The sequence below is a fragment of the Schistocerca piceifrons genome, unplaced genomic scaffold (genome assembly GCF_021461385.2).
Source record: "Schistocerca piceifrons isolate TAMUIC-IGC-003096 unplaced genomic scaffold, iqSchPice1.1 HiC_scaffold_288, whole genome shotgun sequence".
Lineage (NCBI taxonomy): Eukaryota > Metazoa > Arthropoda > Insecta > Orthoptera > Acrididae > Schistocerca > Schistocerca piceifrons.
The window spans coordinates 5001-12500 of NW_025728502.1; the positions used below are offsets into that span (position 1 = coordinate 5001).

The window sequence follows — 7500 nt, forward strand, 5'->3', positions numbered from 1 at the left end:
GATACCGAGCCATCAGCATGTCGGTCCCCCATGCGCGTTGCACTCGCACTCGCACTCGCAGTCGCAAAAACGTGGGGCAAATATATTACGCGGAAGAGTTATAACAGACCGAGCCCCACTGCATGGGGGGAGTCTTTGTCACTAATGTACACAGATGGAACATTTTGGACTGGAACCAGATTACCCGTACACACGGCGCTGATTAGTAATCAATGCAGAGCCATCAAATTACAGAATATATATACAACTGTCCCGTATACATGCTGAAAGAGTGTGCCCACAATGGGAACCACACGTCAGCCAGACACTCTCATCACGCACCACTCTCTGCTTCTAACGGGCGCACATACAATATGTAAGCACCAGCATGGAACAACATCCAGTGCATCCTCTCCGCCACATTACACAATCCACACTATCACAACCAGACCAGGAGGTCCATGCGGAAAATAGAATATCCCCCCCCCTTTCGACATCCACCATTGCGCAGATAAGGCACCAATACCCACACATGTCCTATACAACGGTGCACCCAACATCACAATAGTACCTCCTGTCACAGCGCACAAACAATGACATGAGTCAAAGACACAGGTCTGACACAAGCATAGAATTGGAGCGCCCGCCTCTAATAAGCCAAAGGTGCATCCTGACGTGACAAATCTGATCATGTCACAAGCATTCACTTACTATAATCACTATCAACGAACCTGCCGCCCCCCCCCCCTACACCTTTCCTTACAACAACGTGTAACCTAACCTAACCTATGTTGTGCCTTAACCTAACCCATGTTGTACCTTAACCTAACCCATGTTGTACCTTAACCTAACCCATGTTGTACCTTAACCTAACCCATGTTGTACCTTAACCTAACCCATGTTGTACCTTAACCTAACCCATGTTGTACCTTAACCTAACCCATGTTGTACCTTAACCTAACCCATGTTGTGCCTTAACCTAACCCATGTTGTGCCTTAACCTAACCCATGTTGTACCTTAACCTAACCTATGTTGTACCTTAACCTAACCCATGTTGTACCTTAACCTAACCCATGTTGTACCTTAACCTAACCCATGTTGTACCTTAACCTAACCCATGTTGTACCTTAACCTAAACCCATGTTGTACCTTAACCTAACCCATGTTGTACCTTAACCTAACCCATGTTGTACCTTAACCTAACCCATGTTGTACCTTAACCTAACCCATGTTGTACCTTAACGTAACCCATGTTGTGCCTTAACCTAACCCATGTTGTACCTTAACCTAACCCATGTTGTACCTTAACCTAACCCATGTTGTACCTTAACCTAACCCATGTTGTACCTTAACCTAACCCATGTTGTACCTTAACCTAACCCATGTTGTGCCTTAACCTAACCCATGTTGTGCCTTAACCTAACCCATGTTGTGCCTTAACCTAACCCATGTTGTGCCTTAACCTAACCCATGTTGTGCCTTAACCTAACCCACGTTGTGCCTTAACCTAACCCACGTTGTGCCTTAACCTAACCCACGTTGTGCCTTAACCTAACCCACGTTGTGCCTTAACCTAACCCACGTTGTGCCTTAACCTAACCCATGTTGTGCCTTAACCTAACCCATGTTGTGCCTTAACCTAACCCATGTTGTGCCTTAACCTAACCCATGTTGTGCCTTAACCTAACCCACGTTGTGCCTTAACCTAACCCACGTTGTGCCTTAACCTAACCCACGTTGTCCCCTAAAGTAACCCACGTTGTCCCCTAACGTAACCCACGTTGTCCCCTAACGTAACCCCATGTTGTCGCCTAAACCTGCTCTGTAATTGTTATACGACTCGTTCAATTAGTGTAGTGTTGCCCACCCGCAACCCTCGCAATATAGTTCGCTACTCGCACTGCCCGCTCCCCTGTGTATCGCTTCATGTTAAACACCTTGCAAGTCTTGCTGACTTTCCACATGCTCCTGCTGTACACTGTAATGTGGATGGCAGCAGGACGTACATGCCGCCCCTCCCCACGTCCCCACCTTGCCCCCCTGCCTTCGCAAGCTGGTTGGTGAGAAGTTTGCATGTTCAATGCCCTTCGCATGCGACGTACTCAGGCTACGTTGTGGTGCGGCCTGTGTCAACCGTCCGCTAATGTCGTACGCGTAAACCACAATCTGTACTGCACATTCGTCCTTATGTACCGAATGATACATCGTGGCACATGTGTGACCGTACAACGACTGCGCCCAAAAACGGCGGACCATACAGTGCAAATATTGTGCACGCAGCTACGTGTCGTCTCCCTATGAGAGCTGGATTGCAGTGTGGTACGCCATAGAGACGTGTGGGAGGAACGGACGCCGTGGATGGCGATCAGCATGAGCTGTCTGTTGATGTATTCGGACCTAGTCGTCTCTCCTCACACACCGTGATGGCATGGTGCACCGCGTTCCATATCTGCGACATGCTACAGAGGCCGGTTGACAGTCGTTCGAGCAATGGACATCGCATACGTACGGGGGCCACCTTCCACGTATTGTCTAGGCGTGCACATTTTGTTGCGTGTATGTGGGCAGACGTAGTGTGGCGTGACACCTGACACAGGCATGCAATAATCGTTGAAGTTGCAAATGGCGATGGACGCCTGCGTTTTCTGGTGAAGTTACGCAAATGAACAAATGGTAACCTGTTGTGGTGCGGTTGTTCTCGCTAGGGGTGAATCGGTGATGGCGACGATAGGTTGAGGTACGAACCGGTTGTTCCAGCGATACCCACCATGCCGACGAAACTGAACGGCATCTGGGTGTGAAGCGATACGCGGCGGTGGCTGGGTGGGACCGTCCCCGGCCGGTGAGGGGGGCGCCTCCCGGCGTGCTGGCCGCGCGGTGCGTGGGCGCACGCGCTACAGCCGGCTGGTGGGGGCGGCCAGTGGCAGGCGCGCCGGCCGACGGACGCGGCAGGCGTCGCAGCTGCGCGCCGGCGCACCCTGCGCGCGGCGCCGTGCGGCCAAAGTAGGTCCTCGCGGGCCCCGGTGCGAAGCGCGGTGGACATCTTCAGTGTGCTGGTCCGATTGAGGACTGTGTGCGTTGAGGATGCGCCGCCGCCCGGCGCTCGGCGCCGCGACGCCGTCTGCTGCTCGGTCGCCCCAGCGGTTCTCGCTGGTGGTTTGTATCGCAGCTGTGCGGATGTGTTGGCGCGTGCGCTGTGCTGGGAGAGTTCGCTTCGGCACCCAAGTGGGGCTTTTGTCCTTCTGTGGCGCTGGCGTTGGAGCTGCCGGTCACCGTAGGTGGCGCGTGTTGTCTCCCGCCGGCAATGCCACGACAGCACGCTCCCGGGCCTCTGTCGGCAGCGGCAAGCTCAGTTGGGAGCACGGGTGGTCGCACCGAAAGCGTCTACTCGCCTAACTCCGGGCGATTGCGCCTCTCTCGAACCCGACCAAGTACTTGGGACGGCGCTGCGCGCCGCCGGGACCTGAGAGGGTTTCGAGGTGTATTGTGCAGGGGAGCTCAGCCTCCTCCTGTTTGCAGAATGATTGAGCGGACGCTTGCGTGTTCGCGGCGGGCCCCCGGGACACACTCCCGGGCGGCCGGCTGCTCAGCTCTAGTTGACGCAGCTCCCTGGTTTTGATCCTGCCAGTAGTCATATGCTTGTCCTCAAAGATTAAGCCATGCATGTCTCAGTACAAGCCGCATTAAAGGTGAAACCGCGAATGGCTCATTAAATCAGTTATGGTTCCTTAGATCGTACCCACGTTACTTGGATAACTGTGGTAATTCTAGAGCTAATACATGCAAACAGAGTCCCGACCAGAGATGGATGGGACGCTTTTATAGATCAAAAACCAATCGGTCGGCTCGTCCGGTCGTTTGCCTTGGTGACTCTGAATAACTTTGGGCTGATCGCACGGTCCTCGTACCGGCGACGCATCTTTCAAATGTCTGCCTTATCAACTGTCGATGGTAGGTTCTGCGCCTACCATGGTTGTAACGGGTAACGGGGAATCAGGGTTCGATTCCGGAGAGGGAGCCTGAGAAACGGCTACCACATCCAAGGAAGGCAGCAGGCGCGCAAATTACCCACTCCCGGCACGGGGAGGTAGTGACGAAAAATAACGATACGGGACTCATCCGAGGCCCCGTAATCGGAAAGAGTACACTTTAAAATCCTTTAACGAGTATCTATTGGAGGGCAAGTCTGGTGCCAGCAGCCGCGGTAATTCAGCTCCAATAGCGTATATTAAAGTTGTTGCGGTTAAAAAGCTCGTAGTTGGATTTGTGTCCCACGCTGTTGGTTCACCGCCCGTCGGTGTTTAACTGGCATGTATCGTGGGACGTCCTGCCGGTGGGGCGAGCTGAAGGCGTGCGACCGCCTCGTGCGTGCTCGTGCGTCCCGAGGCGGACCCCGTTGAAATCCTACCAGGGTGCTCTTTATTGAGTGTCTCGGTGGGGCCGGCACGTTTACTTTGAACAAATTAGAGTGCTTAAAGCAGGCAAGCCCGCCTGAATACTGTGTGCATGGAATAATGGAATAGGAACCTCGGTTCTATTTTGTTGGTTTTTCGGAACCCGAGGTAATGATTAATAGGGACAGGCGGGGGCATTCGTATTGCGACGTTAGAGGTGAAATTCTTGGATCGTCGCAAGACGAACAGAAGCGAAAGCATTTGCAAGTATGTTTTCATTAATCAAGAACGAAAGTTAGAGAGTTCGAAGGCGATCAGATACCGCCCTAGTTCTAACCATAAACGATGCCAGCCAGCGATCCGCCGCAGTTCCTCCCGATGACTCGGCGGGCAGCCTCCGGGAAACCAAAGCTTTTGGGTTCCGGGGGAAGTATGGTTGCAAAGCTGAAACTTAAAGGAATTGACGGAAGGCACCACCAGGAGTGGAGCCTGCGGCTTAATTTGACTCAACACGGGAAACCTCACCAGGCCCGGACACCGGAAGGATTGACAGATTGATAGCTCTTTCTTGATTCGGTGGGTGGTGGTGCATGGCCGTTCTTAGTTGGTGGAGCGATTTGTCTGGTTAATTCCGATAACGAACGAGACTCTAGCCTGCTAACTAGTCGCGTGACATCCTTCGTGCTGTCAGCGATTACTTTTCTTCTTAGAGGGACAGGCGGCTTCTAGCCGCACGAGATTGAGCAATAACAGGTCTGTGATGCCCTTAGATGTTCTGGGCCGCACGCGCGCTACACTGAAGGAATCAGCGTGTCTTCCTAGGCCGAAAGGTCGGGGTAACCGCTGAACCTCCTTCGTGCTAGGGATTGGGGGCTTGCAATTGTTCCCCATGAACGAGGAATTCCCAGTAAGCGCGAGTCATAAGCTCGCGTTGATTACGTCCCTGCCCTTTGTACACACCGCCCGTCGCTACTACCGATTGAATGATTTAGTGAGGTCTTCGGACTGGTACGCGGCATTGACTCTGTCGTTGCCGATGCTACGGAAAGATGACCAAACTTGATCATTTAGAGGAAGTAAAAGTCGTAACAAGGTTCCGTAGGTGAACCTGCGGACGGATCATTACCGACTAGACTGCATGTCTTTCGATGTGCGTGTCGTGTCGCAGCAACACGCTACCTGTACGGCTCGCCGTAGCCGTGCGCCGCGTGCGGAACCACGCGTGCCTCTCAAAACTAGCGGCAATGTTGTGTGGTACGAGCGCTGAAGCGCTGGAGCGGCTGGCCTGCGGCACCTGGCGCCTGGCGCCGGTTTTTGAATGACTTTCCGCCCGAGTGCCTGTCCGCTCCGGTGTGGAGCCGTACGACGCCCGTCGGCCGTGAGGCCGTTGGACACAGAACGCTGGAACAGGGGCCGCCACACGCCTCACTCCCGCCTATGCGACCGTCTCGAAAGAGACGGCGGAAACTGAGAAAAGATCACCCAGGACGGTGGATCACTCGGCTCGTGGGTCGATGAAGAACGCAGCAAATTGCGCGTCGACATGTGAACTGCAGGACACATGAACATCGACGTTTCGAACGCACATTGCGGTCCATGGATTCCGTTCCCGGGCCACGTCTGGCTGAGGGTCGGCTACGTATACTGAAGCGCGCGGCGTTTGCCCCGCTTCGCAGACCTGGGAGTGTCGCGGCCGCCTGTGGGGCCGGCCGCGTCTCCTCAAACGTGCGATGCGCGCCCGTCGCCTGGCGGTTCGCATACCGGTACTTTCTCGGTAGCGTGCACAGCCGGCTGGCGGTGTGGCGTGCGACACCTCGTACAACGACCTCAGAGCAGGCGAGACTACCCGCTGAATTTTAAGCATATTACTAAGCGGAGGAAAGAAACTAACAAGGATTCCCCCAGTAGCGGCGAGCGAACAGGAAGAGTCCAGCACCGAACCCCGCAGGCTGCCGCCTGTCGTGGCATGTGGTGTTTGGGAGGGTCCACTACCCCGACGCCTCGCGCCGAGCCCAAGTCCAACTTGAATGAGGCCACGGCCCGTAGAGGGTGCCAGGCCCGTAGCGGCCGGTGCGAGCGTCGGCGGGACCTCCTCTCCTTCGAGTCGGGTTGCTTGAGAGTGCAGCTCCAAGTGGGTGGTAAACTCCATCTGAGACTAAATATGACCACGAGACCGATAGCGAACAAGTACCGTGAGGGAAAGTTGAAAAGAACTTTGAAGAGAGAGTTCAAAAGTACGTGAAACCGTTCTGGGGTAAACGTGAGAAGTCCGAAAGGTCGAACGGGTGAGATTCACGCCCATCCGGCCACTGGCCTCCGCCCTCGGCAGATGGGGCCGGCCGCCCGCGCGGAGCAATCCGCGGCGGGGTCGTGTCCGGTTGCCTTTCCACTCGCCGCGGGGTGGGGCCGTTCCGGTGTGCGGTGGGCCGCACTTCTCCCCTAGTAGGACGTCGCGACCCGCTGGGTGCCGGCCTACGGCCCGGGTGCGCAGCCTGTCCTTCCGCGGGCCTCGGTTCGCGTCTGTTGGGCAGAGCCCCGGTGTCCTGGCTGGCTGCCCGGCGGTATATCTGGAGGAGTCGATTCGCCCCTTTGGGCGCTCGGGCTCCCGGCAAGCGCGCGCGGTTCTTCCCGGATGACGGACCTACCTGGCCCGGCCCCGGACCCGCGCCGCTGTTGGCTCGGGATGCTCTCGGGCGGAATAATCGCTCCCGTCAGCGGCGCTTCAGCTTTGGACAATTTCACGACCCGTCTTGAAACACGGACCAAGGAGTCTAACATGTGCGCGAGTCATTGGGCTGTACGAAACCTAAAGGCGTAATGAAAGTGAAGGTCTCGCCTTGCGCGGGCCGAGGGAGGATGGGGCTTCCCCGCCCTTCACGGGGCGGCGGCCTCCGCACTCCCGGGGCGTCTCGTCCTCATTGCGAGGTGAGGCGCACCTAGAGCGTACACGTTGGGACCCGAAAGATGGTGAACTATGCCTGGCCAGGACGAAGTCAGGGGAAACCCTGATGGAGGTCCGTAGCGATTCTGACGTGCAAATCGATCGTCGGAGCTGGGTATAGGGGCGAAAGACTAATCGAACCATCTAGTAGCTGGTTCCCTCCGAAGTTTCCCTCAGGATAGCTG

The 7500-nt window shown here is 55.5% G+C and overlaps 2 non-coding genes and 1 pseudogene across 2 annotated transcripts; all 3 read left to right on the forward strand.

The window, feature by feature from the left end:
• The first annotated feature begins 3586 nt into the window (after positions 1-3586).
• LOC124744345 lies at positions 3587-5499 on the forward strand. Its single transcript, XR_007010703.1, has one exon. It is a non-coding gene; the product is annotated as a small subunit ribosomal RNA (ribosomal RNA).
• Positions 5500-5853: 354 nt separating this feature from the next.
• LOC124744328 lies at positions 5854-6008 on the forward strand. The gene has a single exon (XR_007010688.1). It is a non-coding gene; the product is annotated as a 5.8S ribosomal RNA (ribosomal RNA).
• Positions 6009-6196: 188 nt separating this feature from the next.
• The window catches only part of LOC124744349, a 4224-nt pseudogene continuing 2920 nt past the window's right edge, over positions 6197-7500 (forward strand).